The sequence below is a fragment of the Cibotium barometz genome, chromosome 32 (assembly GCF_041138505.1).
Source record: "Cibotium barometz isolate CiBa-2024 chromosome 32, ASM4113850v1, whole genome shotgun sequence".
NCBI classification, from domain to species: Eukaryota; Viridiplantae; Streptophyta; class Polypodiopsida; order Cyatheales; family Cibotiaceae; genus Cibotium; species Cibotium barometz.
Window position 1 is genome coordinate 1,759,278 of NC_141077.1, and position 19,423 is coordinate 1,778,700.

Below are 19,423 nucleotides of genomic sequence, written 5' to 3' on the forward strand. Positions count from 1 at the left end.
CCGCCGCCCTGCGCCCTTGCTTCCATGCTGTGCACAGGCGTACTTCCCCTCCAACTTCGATGCTCGCCATTCCTTCCCTTTTCCCATCCGTACACTGCGTGTCCGCCTTCCAGGTGCACACTGTCACCAATTGGCCGACCATTTGGTCCATCTCCAGATTTGTGTCTTGTTCACTTGAGGCCAGGCCGGTGTCTCATGTGAAGGGGCCAGTATTTTGCATAACATGGACGGGAGCCAGATTGGTGCCACCCGTGTGTTAGCAGGATGGTGTCGTATGGACGGGAGCCAGACTGGTGCCACCCATGTATGACCTGGACTATGTTCTATCCATGGGACCATGGAAGAGCCAGTATTTGTGCCGTGTCTTGCCTATGAGCCAGTATTTGTGCCATGTCTTGCCTATGGGACTGTCACTCCATAGGGAGGCTCATGCCTGGGTCTGTGTCTTACCTATGGGACTGTTACTCCATAAAAAGACCGGGATTTATACTTTCTGTCGTGCCATCATTGTGCCCGACAAGAATGTCTAGAACTTGTTCCATGAACGGGAGATATGTCCAAGATACTGTTTGCACATGCATTCATGTTTGCATGCCTGGAACTGTCTTCGCGTGACTTGTATTCTTGTGTTTGCCTGTTTAACGTGCATCTTACTAAGCAGGGACGCCTGCCAGTGAGTCGTGAAGTTTGCTCTGTCTTCTTCTGACGAGTTTTGTTGCGTGTGAACAGGTGGTAAGTGTATTCCATTTGTTTATTTTATGGCATTATTTCTAACCTTTGTTTTTATAAGGTCGTAGGTTCACACTCATTAATGAGTGGGCGGCCTCCCAATACCTCATGGTGCGGCACCCGTTTTGGGCACCCACACTTGGGCGATGGTGGGGAGAGAAGCCCTCCCTTAACCGTGTGTGGTGGTGGGTGCATGGTCACCTAACCACCCTCCCTTGGAAGCCTTCAAACTGGCCGCCCCCCATGCAAAGGGTGAGTCGGCCACCTGTAAGTGGCTCGGCCACCTTTGCCCAGGCGTCCTACTCTTCCCCTGAAACGGCTGCGCACAGGGCCTCTCTTCTCTTCCCCGCAGGCGACTGCAACCAGGCGACCCTCTCTTATCTTGCCCGCAGGCAGCTACGCACGGGTCGCCTTATCTTGCCCGCAGGCAGCTGCGCACAGGTCGCCTTTCTCTTGCCCGCAGGCGGCCGCGCACAGGTCGCTCTTCTCTTGCCCGCAGGCGGCTGCAACCAGGTGTCACTTTTCTCTTGCCCACTAGAGAGCCACACACAGGGCCTAGGTCCTTCCCTTGTCCCTATGCAACTGCACTCAGGCGCCTCTGGTTCTTGTTCTCCCATTAGCGAGCTACAGGCGACACTCTCACTTGCGGGCGGGTAGCAACAGTAGTAATAGAGCCTTTCCCTCTCATGCGTGGGTGCCTAGTTCTACTAGAGGCCATACTCATTGTTTTACAAGGTACATTGATTGAGATTCAAGCAAAGGTCTTTGGTGTAAATCTTTCGAGGGATATTCACGGTTGCCAACACCCGTTCGGTGCCGAGTAGTCCAAGCTTTTGGAGAACCACGGTCCGTGGGTGCTGAGATCGGGAGAGCCATGCGTTAGTACGGGAGCGCCTGTTTGTGCGTGGTCCTGGAACACCAATGGGGCGCTCTCTGCGGATTCCAGTGAAGGCACGGGACCGTAGAGACTAGACTTCATCAAGTGGGTCGCTCTACTACGAACGTCTACTTCAAGTTTATTGTTTGGTAACTGTTTTTTTCATTTCACTTGTACATGGACATCATCTAGTTCATTGAACCCATGGAACATTGTATCACTTAAATACTCCCAATAATATATCATATATTGAAGAGGGGGGGGGGGGGGGGGGGTCGGCCCGTTCCGGCCCCAGTGCTAGTGTCCATTGATCATCATTTCATTTCAGTTTTTCAGTTGTTATTGAGTTGTCCATTCATATTGTGATATTTAAGTTGTGCTATTACGCGTGTGGGTGTCCAACGGAATCTACCCCCACTTGACGGATCGGTTTCATTGGTATCAGAGCACGGTCATTTCTCTCTTTGTCACGTGCACACCAGTCAGGTGTACAGTGACATGGCATCATTATGGCATCATTAGCATCATCAGATTCATCAGGCATTTTACCAGCATTTATTCAAGCATTTTTATGCATTTTTGGGGCAGCCGACTACCATTTATGGTACTTTATTGATATTTTATGGGAGACAGGTACTGGCCGACTGCAGCCCATCTGGCCGACCAGCCCTCTCACCCACATATATATAGGCGCCTCTCCATTCAGTAATCAGCACATCATCATAGCAGCATTCAGTCATCAGCAAGCTCATCATTCAAGCATTCATCAGTGTGCTCTCCAACGCATCTTCTCCAGGAAGCTTTGGGAGCAGCAGAACCAGCCAACGCATCAGCATATCAGCAACGCATCTTCATCAGCATTCACCTTCAGCAAACGCAGCCCCATTCAGTTCAGTCCAGCCCATCAGTGCTGCGTTTCATCATCAGGTCAGCATTCAGCCTCTGTTCCAAAGCCTCCCTTCAGCGTTTCCCTCCCAGGAGACAAGGGAAAGAGTGGACAGCAGTTCATCCTTCATATTCAGCATATAGGCAGCATATTCAGCAGTACAGATCCATTTGGATCTCATTGTAACATCATTCATTCATCTAATATAGCTGCATTGCATTGACACATATCTGTTTGTCTCTTAAACATCATTAAGTGCAGTTAAGTGTAGACTAAGGTTGTGATTACTACGGTCTTAACCCCCCACATGTCACATTGGTATCAGAGCGTTACAGGGTAACCAGCCTTAGAGCATGTTCATTCCATCAGTCATGCAGTCAGTCATCAGTTTTATCGCTTCCGCACAGTTAAACCCAGTTCTCAAAATTTTGCAAGCCACCTTTAGGGATTTTCCCTTAGGTCTGCATTAGTAACCCATCCACCTGCATTCTTGCACAGCATATAGGGTTGCACATGGTTTGCATAGCAGTCATCGTAGCAGTCATCTTAGTAGTCAGTCCTGCATACATGTTACCCATGAACTCTCAGGGAAGAAGGACATCCATCATCAAAGGAGCACATAAGTTTTGGCTTCAACTGGCAGCAGCAGGGGGTTTCTCTTCCACAGAAGACGGAAGTTTGCTCCAACATCGCCTCAGGAGGTTCAGAGCTTCAGGTACGACGGAGATGGTAGGTGAAAGGTTTCCAGAGGCAGGTCAGGGGTGACTCAGGTAGTTGCCATTCAGTTCCCGCAGTACATAGCGTCTTGGCTCAAGGATTTCACTCCTGCAGACGGCCTCAGTCCCAGCAGAAGACAGAAGGGGGCAGTGGTTCGGAGGAGAAGGATCGCAGAAGAGTCGAAGGTTGCCAGGTATCCACCCAGCAACAGTTTAGCAGCGGGGAATGTCACGTGCACACCAGTCAGGTGTACAGTGACATGGCATCATTATGGCATCATTAGCATCATCAGATTCATCAGGCATTTTACCAGCATTTATTCAGGCATTTTTATGCATTTTTGGGGCAGCCGACTACCATTTATGGTACTTTATTGATATTTTATGGGAGACAGGTACTGGCCGACTGCAGCCCATCTGGCCGACCAGCCCTCTCACCCACATATATATAGGCGCCTCTCCATTCAGTAATCAGCACATCATCATAGCAGCATTCAGTCATCAGCAAGCTCATCATTCAAACATTCATCAGTGTGCTCTCCAACGCATCTTCTCCAGGAAGCTTTGGGAGCAGCAGAACCAGCCAACGCATCAGCATATCAGCAACGCATCTTCATCAGCATTCACCTTCAGCAAACGCAGCCCCATTCAGTTCAGTCCAGCCCATCAGTGCTGCGTTTCATCATCAGGTCAGCATTCAGCCTCTGTTCCAAAGCCTCCCTTCAGCGTTTCCCTCCCAGGAGGCAAGGGAAAGAGTGGACAGCAGTTCATCCTTCATATTCAGCATATAGGCAGCATATTCAGCAGTACAGATCCATTTGGATCTCATTGTAACATCATTCATTCATCTAATATAGCTGCATTGCATTGACACATATCTGTTTGTCTCTTAAACATCATTAAGTGCAGTTAAGTGTAGACTAAGGTTGTGATTACTACGGTCTTAACCTCTCACATGTCACACTCTTCTTAGTGGGGAAACGAACCTGTGTTTTGGACACCCCGCTTCTAGCACACTTAACACAATGGACAGCCAAGGCAACCCTTTGGAAGTGCCTAATTCAAGGGGCCCATCAAGTGCCTCGCGTGATTCTGATGCTTTGCAGGGAAGGCACAAGCCCCTTGAGAGGGTGAATGATAGTGATTCGAGGGGACAACTGTCTTGTGGAAAGACAGTTATGCAAGAAGAGGAGCCTAATGCAATGAGGGCTGAATTGGAGCATATGAGAAAGCTTTTGCAGGCAATGATAGGGGAACTCCGGGCAGAAATGGAAGCCCTAAAGGCTACGGTCAAGGACCACACAGTGGAGGAAGGGGAACTGAATATTCAGGAGGGTTTAAGGACTGACTTGGAGCAGTTGAAAGCTGCGAGTGATAAGCTGCGGGAAGAACTACAGACCACGAAGAAAGATTGGGTGGAGGTGGTGAAGAAGCACAAACCCCCGCAGAGCATCATACATGAGACTCTCGAGGAGGAGAAACGCAGGAAGGATAGGGCCCTCCATGTGCGAGTACGGGGGCTACAGGCGGGGCTTCCCCAAAGGAGGATGCCATGACACTTTGCCAGATGCTAGGAGGGGACGGGATCGCCCCCCCCTTTGCAGACACATGGAGGGCAGGAAAGGATATGACACGAGAGCGACTCCTCATCATTAGATTCCCTGATGCCACCAGCAGACAGGCCTTCTTAGACAGTCGGGCTGCCCTCAAGGGCACACAAGTGTACATGGGTGATTATCTCACTCGAGCACACGTGGCACACCGGCCTGAGGCGATGGTGACTGTTCATGAGGCCCGCAGAGCAGGCAAGTGGGCTATCTACAGAGATGGGAGAGTCATTATCACTGAGGGCTATCCCAAATAGGGACGCGGGGTCTATGAGACCAAACACCGGCGGGGGTTGGCAATATGGAACTACGATGGCATGCTGTGCTCGAATCCAGGAGGCTTGAGCGAGATTCTAACAGGCAGGGATGCCATTTTTTTTTCAGAGACTCATCAGAGCCCTGAGAGGGGCTTCCCATACATAGCCGGGTATGAGTGGGAGTCAACTTTTCGAGGCGAGACCCGCACATCAGGAGGAGTACGTGACTCTGGGGGGTAGCTATCCTTTTGAGATCCCATCTCCGACAGATTCTCAGCATGATGCACGATATCTTTGGGTGCAGCTACAACTAAGCAGTGGCAGAGTCATCCACATTGCTGTGTGTTATTTTGCACCACACCACTCCCCTTACGCCGCATAGCATGGCCAGTCACCGTATGTGACTGCTCCCAACAAGAGGCCTACAGATCGGAAGACAATATATACATATTTAGAACACTTAATTTAACTGTTATTAAACAATGGAAACAACATCAGTAACACAGAAATTGGAAATACTGAAAATACAAATGACACCAGCACTCGGGCCGAAAAGCCTCCCCCCCCCTCAATACTTTTTGTATTTCTTGGAGTATTTATATTTATACAAGTGTCACGGGCCAGACAGGCCAGATTTCTCCACAAGGGAGTGATAACAACCAAAAAGAACGGGTTCAAGTCGATGAAGAGGTGTTGGGCAGAGTAGCCCCAGATCACAGGCTCATTCCCACCTTCACTGGGTGGACACCTGCCTTTCACTGGTCTTCCGGGACCGTGCACCAAAACAGGCACGCCCGTACTGACGCAGGCCAAGGAGTACACCGCGGAAGGAACGTGGCTTGGTTCTCCCCAATGAGCTTTGCTCTCAAATTTCCAAGGTAACCCTGGATATGTATGCGCAACTTCTCTATAAGTGGGGTAACCTGCACCTCTTTACCAACAAAGGCAGCTTCTGCTTCAATTTGAGGCCCCGTGTCCTCAACCTCAATACCCAAGGCGGCTGCCATCTGAATAGAGATGAAGTTATCTGTTGCACAATCATCAAACATAAATAGGGCGGACTGATCCTTGATTTGACCCCATGCTTTGCATACCATCCTCTCTTTTCCATCATGCTTTGTGTTTCCCTGCACATCGGGAACTGCATGCACATTTGCCTTGGTTTGCTTGTCCTCATGCTTTGGTTTGCGGTTAGGGCATTGTCTAAACATATGCTCTTTGCTGCCACAAGAAAAACATTTTCCCTCCTTGGCATATTGCTCCCTTTGCTCGGGGGTCAAGCCAAATTTGTTCTTCTTTGGCCCATGATCCTTAGATGAGATATTTTCAGCTTTACCTCCCTTCTGGACCTCGTGGAAGCTCTTTTTAGGTGGCTGTCCACCTTTTTGCAGGTTTGGAACAGCCTTATCTTTGCCCTTAGAACCTCCTTGATCTTGCTTAATTTTGAGCACCAATTGCTCCATAGCAAGAGCAGAGGCTATAAGCTATTGCAAAGTGTGTTTCGGGTGAAATTCGCCCGAACGATAAGCTGGTTGCAATCCGGAGCGAAACTTCCTCTTTCTTTCATCCTCAACGATTTGCATAAAGGGAGTTACCTCAAGCAACACTTTCCAAAACTTATTGACATACTGCTGCACACTTTCATTATCTTTTTGCTCAAGTCTATCCCACTTTTGGGTGAGAGTTTGCTTCGCATTAGGTGGCAAGAATTGGGCATAAAATCTGTCCTTAAACTCTTTCCAAGTGCAAATGGAGTCTTTGGTGGTCTTTTCAGTGATCCACCAATGGGCAACTGTCCCCTTCAAGAACATGCTTGCATGACGAATTTTGGACTTCTCACTAAAGTCCTCATCACTAAAAGCAATATCAAACTGTGCCACAAAAGCTAGCACTTTAGCGGCATCATATTCTCCATGAAAGGCATCAAATTTCACGGACTTGTCCCCTGCCTTGAACTCCTTGAGCTTCTTGGGATGAGGTACATGTTCTTCTCTTTTTCTCGTCCCCTTATCCAACGGGCCAGCTCTCTCTACATGAGCTTCATGGGCAATGATAGGTGTTCCACTAGCCAAAGTGACATGGGTCTTTGATTCTTGTGGCCCCACTACATGTGACCTCGCTGAGAAATGCCTTGTCTCGCCACGAGACAACTCAATAGGCAAGGTCTTTTGGCTTGCATGCCGACCATTGTCCCCATGATGTACATACCTAGAATCCAAATGGCCTTGAGCATGAATAAATCTGTTTCCTCCTGTGCCTTGAGAAGTAGATGCATGGCGAGACGTGACCGATACTTCTTCTTTATGCAAGTATGATCTCAACCTTTGAGAGGCTGGGTCTCCATGCTGCAAATGGGGTGGATTCTTGAACATAAGCTATCCATCCTCTCCCTCTTTAAGGTCACCCTTGCAGATAAGATAAGAGAGTGCCAGCGCCCTTGGCTTCTTACCCACTACTCGAGCCATAGACTCAAAAGTCATGTCCACCATAGCATCTGCTTTCTTGGCTTCTATGACACTTTATACATGGGGGTCCTCATGCAAGATTTCAGCTCTTGCTCTTTTGCCTGCAAGAGCCTCTTCATGTGCTCCAACTCAGCCCTCAATGCATTGGGCTCTTCCTCGTGCATGGGTTCTTTACCACGTGATGGCTGTCCCATGTATGCACTGTTATAGACTCTCTCGAGAGGCTTATGCCTTCCATGCAATGCATCAGAATCCCGTGAAGTACTTGATTGGCCTCTCGAATTCGGCACTTCCAATGGGTTGCCCTGGCTGTCCATTGAATTAAGTGTTCGTGCTAGCTTCCGATCTCAAAACTCCGTGTCTCCACTTGAGAAAGAGAGACGACCGGGCTCTGATACCAATGTGACTGCTCCCAACAGGAGGCCTACAGATCGGAAGACAATATATACATATTTAGAACACTTAATTTAACTGTTATTAAACAATGGAAACAACATCAGCAACACAGAAACTAGAAATACTGAAAATACAAATGACACCAGCACTAGGGCCGGAAAGGGCCGGTCCCTCTCTCAATACTTTTTGTATTTCTTGGAGTATTTATATTTATACAAGTGTCACGGGCCAGACAGGCCAGATTTCTCCACAAGGGAGTGAAAACAACCAAAAAGAACGGGTTCAAGTCGATGAAGAGGTGTTGGGCAGAGTAGCCCCAGATCACAGGCTCATTCCCACCTTCACTGGGTGGACACCTGCCTTTCACTGGTCTTCCGAGACCGTGCACCAACAGGCACGCCCGTACTGACGCAGGCCAAGGAGTACACCGCGGAGGGAACGTGGCCTAGTTCTCCCCAATGAGCTTTGCTCCCAAATTCCCTAGTGAGTTTAATCTTCACTGGCTCTCAGAAGCTCTGAGAGCGCGGTTAACAACACCACACAGGGAAATACACTAGCTACACCATGAAGAATTTTCCTGAACATGGCCAGCATATACATGCCATGCTCCTGCACTACACAACTTAAAGCATTTCCTGAATTTAAATTAGCAATTTTCAGATTTATTCAAATGAGAAAAAGAATAAGTGAGCACCTGGTACGGTGAGTACAATCCAGATACAACCGGTACTATTTGTAGCAGGTACAATCAAGCACTTTAGGTTCTTCACAAGTGTGCAAGACAACCAACCGGGTACTATGCAGGTACCTGTACTTGCAGTAGGTACACCAAGGCAGCCAGCAGGTACTGTAGGTACTGTACTTGCAGTAGGTACAGTAAGTACACCAAGGCAGCCAGCAGGTACAGTAGGTACACCAGGGGCAGCCAGCAGGTACTGTAGGTACTCCAAGGGCAGCCAGCAGGCGTGGACAGCAAGTACACAAGGAACTGGTACAGCCATGGACAGCAGGTACACCTGGGCTGGTACAGCCGTGGACAGCACGTACAGTCGATGGACAGCAGGTACATGCGATGGAGAGTAGGCGGGTACAGCCAACTATCTTCAGGCGTGGGCAGCCGTGAGGAGGCAAAGGAGAAAGAAGAACCACCAACGCACCACGTGGGGAAATTTAAAGAAATGTTCCATGCAAAAGAAAGGCTTATCCAAGGTTATAATACCTTAATACAAAATTTATACTTATGGGCACCCACACTAGGAAATAAATGTCCAGCCCAACTTTAAGTGTGTGTGAACACATTAGCTTATAACAAATTAAGGTTTACTCTAGCTTATGGATTTCACCTTTTAAAAAGGGAAAAATGAATATACTTACCACTTGTTCACACGCCACACCACCAAGTCAGCAAACTGCATTCCACGGTACACTGAGGGCGTCCCCGTCCAGTGTACTGGCACGGCATAACAGGCAGACACACGCAAACAAGTCATACAAAAACAAATTTATGCATGCAGGCATAAATGCATGTGCACAAATAGTGGATGAAATCTCCCTTTCATGAAACTTGTACAAGAGGTTCCTGTCGGGCACACAAGTGGAGCGACAAATATAAATAAATATGTCCTCGTCTTCCTATGGAGTGACAGTCCCATAGGTAAGACACCATCTTGGCTATACACAGGTGGCACCAACAGGCTCCCGTCCATACAGCATGAAGCAAATCACATACGGGTGACACGAAACTGGTTCCTGTCCATGTGACGCAGCAGTGGTCGCACACGGGTGGCACTGATCTGGCTCCCGTCCATGTGACACCATAAAACTGGCCCTTTCACATGGGACACTAGCCTGGCCCCATGTGAACATGGCACAAATCTCGCCGCTCTATGGAGTGACAGTCCCATAGAAGTGGCTCGAAAAATGGAGATGGACCAAATGGTGACACCGTACTTACCATTATATGAGGATATCATGGAGTTCTCACAGTTGGGGGAAGTCCTCCTACTCCGGGATTTCAACGCCAGGACGGGAAGTCAGCAAGTCCTACTACTCGATCTAGACGACCCTATCAGACTACAGGAGTTGGACATCATTGACACAGGGCTGCAGCGATCATCACAAGACCGTGAGGAGGTCACAGTGTCCGGGAGATATTTCTTAGAGCTAGGAGCTGCACATGGTCTCGTTATCTATAACGGGATGTCCCGATGGCCCTCCTCCGGCGCCCTCACCTCCTTCCCTCGCTCAGGAGGTACTAGCACTGTGGACTATCTTATGGGATCTCCGGCTTTGGCACACCTTATCCCCGACTTCTCCATTCCGCCACCCCCTTTTGAAGCTGACCATGCCTACCTCTCTTTCACTCTTACCTGCACACCACCCGTCCCTCCTCCACCTCCCCCCATCTCACATTACACTCAGGTCCTCGTTGATCACGAGCTTGACCTTGTTTACTCCAACCACATCTACCGCCAACTCTAGGATGTTGAACGTACTGTCCCCCTATCCACCCTCACAACAGAACTCACCACCATACTCCACACATCCGCCCCAGTTTCTTTCATCTGCACGCGGCGGTCTACCGCCAAGCCACCTTGCGGTTCCATGCCCCAGAACTGTTGGTATGATGACGAATGTCGGGCCACACACTCCCATCTTAAGCATGAGGTACGGATTGGGCAAATCACGAAGCGCCAAGCGCAACGGATATCTCAACGGCTCACCCGACGCAAGAAACGGGAGTTCTATGCTCGGAAAGAGGATGAGTTATACCGACTTTTCTTAGGGCCGAACTGCAAAGAGGCATGGAGGAAACTCCGAGAACATCGCCCTCCCACACCTATCACCTACCCAGACACATGGCACTCCTATTCACACTCCCTCTATCATATCCCCCATCAGCCACCCCTACCCCCACCACCAGACCCCCACCCCACCACCTCCACCTTCTTCACAAAGGGCATGGTCCTCAAGGCCATTCGTAGACTATGCAATGGGCGAGCCCAAGATCACAAGGGACTCACTGCAGAGTACATCTCACATGCCCATGATACCCTAGCGCCCCTACTAGCCTACATGTTCAATAGAGCCCTTTGTGAAGGATTTCCACCCTCTTGGTCCACCAACACCATCACCCCCATCCTCAAAGCCGGAGATCCACTTGATCCTAATAACTACAGGACGATCATGATTGGCCACACATTGGCCAAACTCTATGGATCAGTGCTAGAGGCGGAGCTCAGTTCATTTGCAAAGAGCCAAGGATGCAGAGCCTCAGGACAGGCTGGCTTTCGGAGGAACTACTCTACCCTTGACCACATCTTCACCCTGTGCCATCATCGAGGAGGGTAGAGCACGACACAGGAGGATTGCCTACTGCTTTGTGGATTTCCGCAAAGCTTTTGATATTGTACCCAAAGCCCGCCTCTTACACCGTCTACAGGAGAACGGAGTCCCATCTGACATGGTACATCACAGGAGATTTCCAACACCATTGGGGTGAAACAGGGCTGCCCTCTATCACCCACTCTTTTCGGCCTCTACATTGATGAGATCTCGAGCTTCATTGATGGATTAGGCGGGGCTGGTCCCACACTGGCAGGCATATTGATCCCCATACTACTTTATGCAGATGGCATCGTCCTCCTCTCAGACTCAGCCGAAGGGCTTCAGAGACAGTTGGATGCCTTACATGACTTTTGCACTTAGCGGGACCTCTCTGTTAACCTTGGTGAAACCAAGGTAATGGTCTTCAATACCTCTCGCCTTGTCACATCCAGATTGAGCTTCATATATAGAGGGGATTGTGTGGAGATTGTCTCATCCTATGTCTACCTTGGTGTCACTTTCAGTGGCCCACGCTTTACCATGCTTCCCGCAGCACATGCTAGAGTGACGTGGGGATATGCAGCCTTGAGCTTACTTGAACGGCAATGCTTCCAAGCACATTTCCAGGAGCCCACGACGAAGGGCTGGATTTTTGACACCCTCGTCACACCAGCCTTGATGTATGGAGCAACTTTTTGGGGGCCAGATTTATCCGATGAGGATTGGCAGCAAGTTGAGAGGCCCCAGGTCATGATGTTCTCCCATATGATCCGCAGCAAACCATCAGTCCCACACCAGATTATCCCGGCAGAGTCTGCTGCAGCCCCGATTGTAGTGGAGGCACTCTTCCAGACAGTCACGTACCTTCATCGCATCAGTCACATGGATCCCCACAGGTACTCGAGGCTTGCCCTGGAGTCCTCCAAACAGCTAGCACTTGAGGGACACTCTGGAGTATGGTATGCACTAGTTTCCACTTGGTTCTCAGTATATGGGCTCTGCATGGACCGCCTACCCCCCCCTTCAGTACAGTTTGGACTCCCCTTTTGTCCGGCTGTCTCACAAGGATACCAACCGGGTTATCCGATCAGATCTTCTTAGCCTCTACACACATTGCACATGGATCACACCCCCGAAGCTCCCCACGAAGATGCATTTTTATAGAGACCAGTTCTTCACTCTCACTGAGGATGGATTCATCCAGCAACCGGGCTACTTGAGTGTTCACATGTCCCATGCCATGCGGATTGCGATTGGCCAGATACGGGTTTCTTCCCACCGCCTCAGAGTGGAGACAGGTAGAGCTGAGCGCATCTTCAGAGCCAAGAAGCTCGTATGGACACCCAAAGAGGAGAGGATCTGCCGACTATGCCACACAGAGGTTGAGATGGAGGAGCATTACGTACGCCGCTACCCAATATACTATGAGATCCGCGGGAGGTTTCACTGTCTATTTCATGAGGGATTACGTCTACTCTCCAGGATCACCGACTTCCAGGACCAGCGTTGCCTGGGCCGCTTCCTACTTGAGCTCCGCAAACACACGGACACCTCCTTGAGACACAGGCCCCAGCCACCCCGCCCCCTCCCTCGGCAGCCAACCATCACCAGTTTCTTCCGAACCCAGGAGGTGGACGACACCGACACAGTGGATCTTGTGGACCCTCCACGAGCTGCTCTAGACCTACCTCGCCCGAGAGGAGTTACCTCGGACCGAGCCTCTGCACTCCAGTGTGCCCGACCTCCTCGACCCCCCCGTCAGCCACGATCACCTCATCAGCTCCAGATCCAGGACATGCTCCACCGCCATCGAGCTACCTTTCCACGTGACATAGCTGAGGGAGACCTCTCGGCCATACTTGTCAACCCCATGCTTGACATTTTGGAGAGTGGTATACCATCTACTCGGAGTTGATGTTGCTCCCATGTTTTTATGTTGAGGCGCAACGCTTGCTGGGGGTGGCCCACGACTGCCTGCAAGAGAAACGGGCAGCGCAGTCTGCAGATATATGCTACCGCCTGTAGGAGCAGCCGCCTGAGGAAGCAGAGGTAGCACGCTGAAGTTTTGCAGGTATGCAGCCGCCTGTAGGAGCAGCCGCCTGAGGAAGCAGAGGCAGCACGTTGAAGTTTTTAGCGCAACCACCTGCAGCAAAATCAGTCGCCGCAGAGATAGTGGTGTAAAGAGCTGGCCGCCCACATGCAAGCGTGGGGAGCCAGCCAACACAATAGTGCAACTCCACTTTAATTTTTATAAAAAGAACCCATCACCTTCATTGTAAAAAAATTAGAAGTTGTTTTCCACCATCTCCGTGGAGATCATCAGTCGGCGACCATCTCCGCTGTATATACTCAAGCAACGCCAGGGGGTGTGGGTAGGTGATCATGCCATAGTTACCGCGGAACGGCGTTCCGCCTTCCTGGAACGCCGGAACGCCGGTCTGGAAGATGCCACGTGCCCGGAACGCACAAACGGAGCGTAGAACGCCCAGTAAAGTCGGAACGTGGCGGAACGTTCCCCGGAACACCGGAACGTAGGGCGGAACGCGCGTTTCGGGCGTTCCGGCCTGCTTGTCTCTGCGCGGCGGCAGCGGCGGCGGCGGCGGCGACGTGTTTTGTTGCTGCTGCGGCTGTTTTTTTGCCATTTGCTGAAGCCTGCTGCCTGAGTGTTCTCCCCTTTGCTGAGTTGCAACTTGCTCTCCCCTACCACTCCACCCTTCCTCTTGGCTGCCCCACACTCTCCGTTCCACCTACTACTGCACCCTTCCTCTAGGCTGCCCCACACTCTTTGTTCCACCTTGAGGCTTGGCTGCCCCACACTCTCCCTACCTCCTCTTGGCCCCTCCTCTTGGGCCTTCAGGCTTGGCCCCTTCTCTTGCTCGGTTGGCTGCCCCACAAGTCACAAGCCACGCTACTAACTACCCACACTACCCTCTTGCCACTTGGGCCGGAATAAGGCTCTACATTTTGACGCAATGAACATTGGAATTCATATGTCATTTTATGTCATATGCTGACATGTCATATGACGTGGCGTTCCCCGACATTCCCGATCCGCTCCCGTTCCCGTTCCCGCTCCTGTTCTAGCATCCGACGTTCCCGGAACGTTCCCGTTCCGCGGTAACTATGGACCATGCACCCAGCCCCCCACACACACTTAAGTGGGGCTCCCCACCTTGGCCCCTAAGTGGGTGCCCACTTTTAAGTGAGTGTGAACAAATGACCGTATAAAACAAAGGGTTAGAATATGAAATATTAAAACAACATGTGCAATATACTTACCACCTGTTCACATGCACCAAAACTTGTCAGAAGACAGAGCAGACTTCACGACTCACTGGCAAGGTCCCCGCTCAGTAAGTAACACGTCAAGCAGGCAAACACAAAAATACAAGTCATGCGAAAACAGTTTCAAACATGCAAAACATGTGTGCATGTGCAAATAGTATCATGGACATATCTCCCGTTCATGGAACAAGTACAAAATATCTGTCGAACACAAAAATGGCACGACGTAAAACATAAAAACCTGGTCTTCCTATGGAGTGACAGTCCCATAGGTAAGACACAGTTCCAGGCACGAGCCTCCATGGAGTGACAGACCCATAGGCAAGACACGGCACGAATACTGGCTCTTCCATGGCGTGACAATCCCATGGGTCGAACACAGTCCAGGTCATACAGGGGTGGCACCAGTCTGGCTCCCGTCCATACGACACCATCCTGCTAACACACGGGTGGCACCAGTCTGGCTCCTGTCCATGTCTGCAAAATACTGGCCTCTTCACATGAGACACTGGCCTGGCCTCAAGTGAACGAGACACAAAAACTGGAGATGGACCAAATGGTCGGCCAATTGGTGACATCCCCACGGGCTTCTAAAGAGTTGTCCTCAACTAAAAAGCCTCAAGATATGCTTGCAACAACTGTGGGTAGTCAACAAAATAGTCGTCATTTACCCACTTGGCATCAATAGGCAAATAATTCTTAAACTTCACAAGGTATCTCTTGGAAAGCTTTCCTGCAGGTAGCTTTCTCTCCTTAAGAAAAACAATTTGTTCTGGCTGGAGGATCTCCTCAAGCTCTTCAATCTCTGGCGGATCTTCTATGACAGGCTTGTCGGGATCTGGCCCCACATATTTCCGAAATAGACTCACATGAAAAGCATTGTGAATCTTCCAATGACTAGGTAAGGCAAGCCTGTATGACACTTCATTGATCTTTTGAATCACCTTGAAGGGTCCATAATAGCGAGGAGAAAGCTTAGGATATGATCCTTCTCGTCCTGGCCTCTTCCGAAGCCTAGCCTTCTCAAATTTCAGCAAAACCCAATCACCTTCTTTGACTTCCATGTCCCTTCTATGCTTGTCAACCGCCATTTTATGCTTATCCTGAGATCTTGCAATGGCTGTCCATACCTGACCAAAGGCTACATCCAAGTCACAAACATATTCATCAGCTGCAAAAATCTCATCCTTTGTACGAAGGATGGGTGGCAATACCAGTCTGCCATAGATAATCTCAAACGGAGCCTTTCCCATGGAAGCATGGATCGTATTGTTGTAGGCAAACTCAACAAGTGGAAGATACTTCTCCCATGCAGTCTTTTGATCTGCCACATAACATTTCAACAAATCCAACACGGCTGAATTTGCAGCTTCACTTTGGCCATCCGTTTAGGGATGATAAGCTGATGAAAACTCAAGTTTAGTACCCATATTATCAAATAAAGCCCTCCAAAATGATAGAATGTGCAGCGGAAGAAGGGAAAGTGGAAACACAGGAGGGAGAGAGAGAGAGAAAGATGGAGAGAAAACACAGGTGAGAACCTGCTCTCAATATCATCACCAAAAGGAATACATGTCCCGAGCAAGAGGGGAGAACCTCGTAAGTGAGGGACTGCAGCTAGACAAGCTAGGCAAGCAATGCAAGCAGTAAAATATGAGGGAGGCATGCCGGCTATATATACCTCTACATGAAGGCAGCCGACTAGGGATAAATACCTCCACGACTGGGGAAAATCCCAAGACCATAAAATGGGGAATAAATATGGGTAAAATATGAGTGAGGGGTGACCAGCCCCTCTGACTAACATGGTCAGCCCTAGAGGCTAAAATAGGACACCAACTAGGAAGCCAGCAAGTAGGGGATGATGTCTAACACCCCCTCTCAGCACCGGATCCTGAGCAAACTCCAAGAAGCCAGAGAGGCCGTCCTCGATCAAAGATGAAAGACTGTAGAAACAGGTACCAAGAAAGCTCCACAAGCAATCTCCTCAGCAACTCAGCGGCAAAAGCAACAGAACAAGCTGCCAGGTACACCGTTCCTCTGGAAGAAAACAACCATATAGGCTCCGACGTGCTGCTCCAAATAATGGTTCCAAACCCAACTGTAAGAACACTCCCCGAAGTCGAATGTCGTGTATCCAGCCTGGAGAAGGTATGAAAAACCTCAAAACCAACCAAGATCAGATCCTGTATATAACCAATCCTGCTCCTCACTGGAACCCTCAAAAGAAATAGAGTCAATCTGCTCCAACTCTGTACCAAGAGTAGCCAAATGCTGTATAAAAGCATCCTCTGAAAAGGTCGGCATTGCAAGATGTAAAGACTCTGTAGAAAATATGGGGTCCATCTGCTCAAACTCCATAACATGAGTTGCCCAATGCTGTACATAAGTACACGCCACTGAGGTGGGCATCGCAAGATGAAAGGACTCCACATCCCCCTCTGAAAAATGATATCATCGGACTGGTACAAGCCCAACCTGATTCTGATCCAAATCCAAAAAACTCTGGAAGTACCACTGTGCCACAGGCACGGTTAGCAACCACAGATCCAAAGCATCCCTCCGGGTCCAAAAAACCATCCTCCAAAACAACAAGCCATCAAAACTGGCAGGGGGAGGGGCATCCTCAGAAGCATCACAAAGAGAGGCAGAGGTAGACTCCTCACAATGAGGAAGGGAAGCAGGAATATAAACTGCAATGGCAACAAAGTCCTCAAAAGCATCACGGATAGCAGAAGACTGTTCCAGAAGTAGAACCACATCCCAAGAATCAGCAACAGATAAAAGATCCATGTGAAAGGATCACACCGCAAAAGGGCAAAACACCCTCCTTGTTCTGCAAATACCGCAAAGAACACAAGTTCGGACAAAATAAACTCTGCTCAGGATCTCTGAAAAGATCACTGCTCTCCTCCAAATAACTGTAAACTCCTATCAAAGAAGAATGTCTCCACAGATACAACACAGCTCTCGAAACTGATCCTCAAGTGAAGTAGCTAGAGAAGGGCCCCCTCTGAGTGTAGAAAACTCTTGTGGGAAGCAAAACGCAGCCAAAACACTGCTATCCAGCAAAAATAGCACTCCACCGCCAACAGAAGGCAAGGAACATGTAGAAACCGGGAAACTGTGTAGGCCAGGAACAAAACACAGGTATAGATGCTTCAAAATCAGCAAAACACTGACTGAAATCAGAAATTCAGAATCCTCCTCAAGTACCAAACTGCCTCCAAAGCCACAATCCAATCAAGAAACCCCCTCTGCAAGTGATCTGTGTCCACTGGAGAAGAAAACGCAGCCAAACAAGGGCTACAAACCTGAAAATTCAGGCCAACCAGTGTCCACACCTCCTGTGAGGAAAAACGCTGAAGAGAAGGTACCTTCAGGTCCAATAGATGAAGCCCAGTTGAAGGTAGAGTAACCAGCAAGATCGGTTCAAAAAAACGCAGCAACCATGGCTGCAAATCTGAAAAACGCAGAGGTAAAAGGGGCTGTAGAACCGGCTGAATCTGGAAACGCAGAAGAAAGAGGTACACCCAAGCCTCAGATCAGCAAATCAGCATCAGAAACCTGTAGAAGAAGAAAACGAAGCAAATATGCTGCTACTGGCCTGTACAAAACAGGCGACCAGCACTACAGGGGGAGTATGAACGCTGAGAACTGCTGCAAACTGCTTTAGACAGCCACCTGAAGAAAAACGCAGCAACCTATGTGCTGCTGCCCTTGCTGAAAACGCAAAAAACGCAGGTCTGTCCAGGGGCAGAAAAAACGCAGATATGAAGAGGTATAGGAGGGAGCATCCAACGCTGAAAATCACCGGCGCTCTAATACCATGATAGAATGTGCAGCGGAAGAAGGGAAAGTGGAAACACAGGAGGGAGAGAGAGAGAGAAAGATGGAGAGAAAACACAGGTGAGAACCTGCTCTCAATATCATCACCAAAAGGAATACATGTCCCGAGCAAGAGGGGAGAACCTCGTAAGTGAGGGACTGCAGCTAGACAAGCTAGGCAAGCAATGCAAGCAGTAAAATATGAGGGAGGCATGCCGGCTATATATACCTCTACATGAAGGCAGCCGACTAGGGATAAATACCTCCACGACTGGGGAAAATCCCAAGACCATAAAATGGGGAATAAATATGGGTAAAATATGAGTGAGGGGTGACCAGCCCCTCTGACTAACATGGTCAGCCCTAGAGGCTAAAATAGGACACCAACTAGGAAGCCAGCAAGTAGGGGATGATGTCTAACACAAAAGAGGCTTGTAGTCCTGGGATCTCTATCCCCAACAATGGATTTAGGCATACCATGATGCTTGAAAATATTAGCAAGAAAAAGCTTTACCATATAATCAGCTTTAATGGTTTTCTTGACGAGCAAGAAATGAGCTTGCTTGCTAAACCTATCCACAATGGTTCAAATAGCATCATTCCCATGCTGGGATCTAGGCAAATCCATAATAAAATCCATAGTAATACTTTCCCAAGGTTGCGAGGGAATAGGCAATGGCTGAAGCAAACCAGGAGGTTTTTGCCTATCAAATTTCACCTTTTGGCAAGTAATACATGCACGTACATAAGCCTCAATGTCTTTACGCATGGTTGACCAAAAGAAATATCTCTGAATCATGCGTGTAGTGGGCATAATACCTCTAAGGTGGAGCGTGACATTCGTCCATAACCTTTGGACGCAAATCCTTCACCACACATAGGCAATTATCCTTCATAAGATAACCCTCGTTGATAACATAAGAGGCATGTGAATGACCAGCCATCAAATCAGTCCATATATGGCAAAAATCAGCATCCAAATGATACAAATCTCTCATAGCAGATAAGTCCCCATGAGAGGCCACTGAGACTACAGCTACATAAGGCCTC

At 49.2% G+C, this 19,423-nt stretch overlaps 1 protein-coding gene across 9 annotated transcripts in view; it reads right to left on the reverse strand.

Annotated features, from left to right (window-relative positions):
• LOC147619730 (OBERON-like protein) overlaps positions 1-19,423 on the reverse strand; it is a 62,577-nt gene that overhangs the window by 13,840 nt on the left and 29,314 nt on the right. The gene's annotated exons all lie outside the window — the stretch shown is intronic.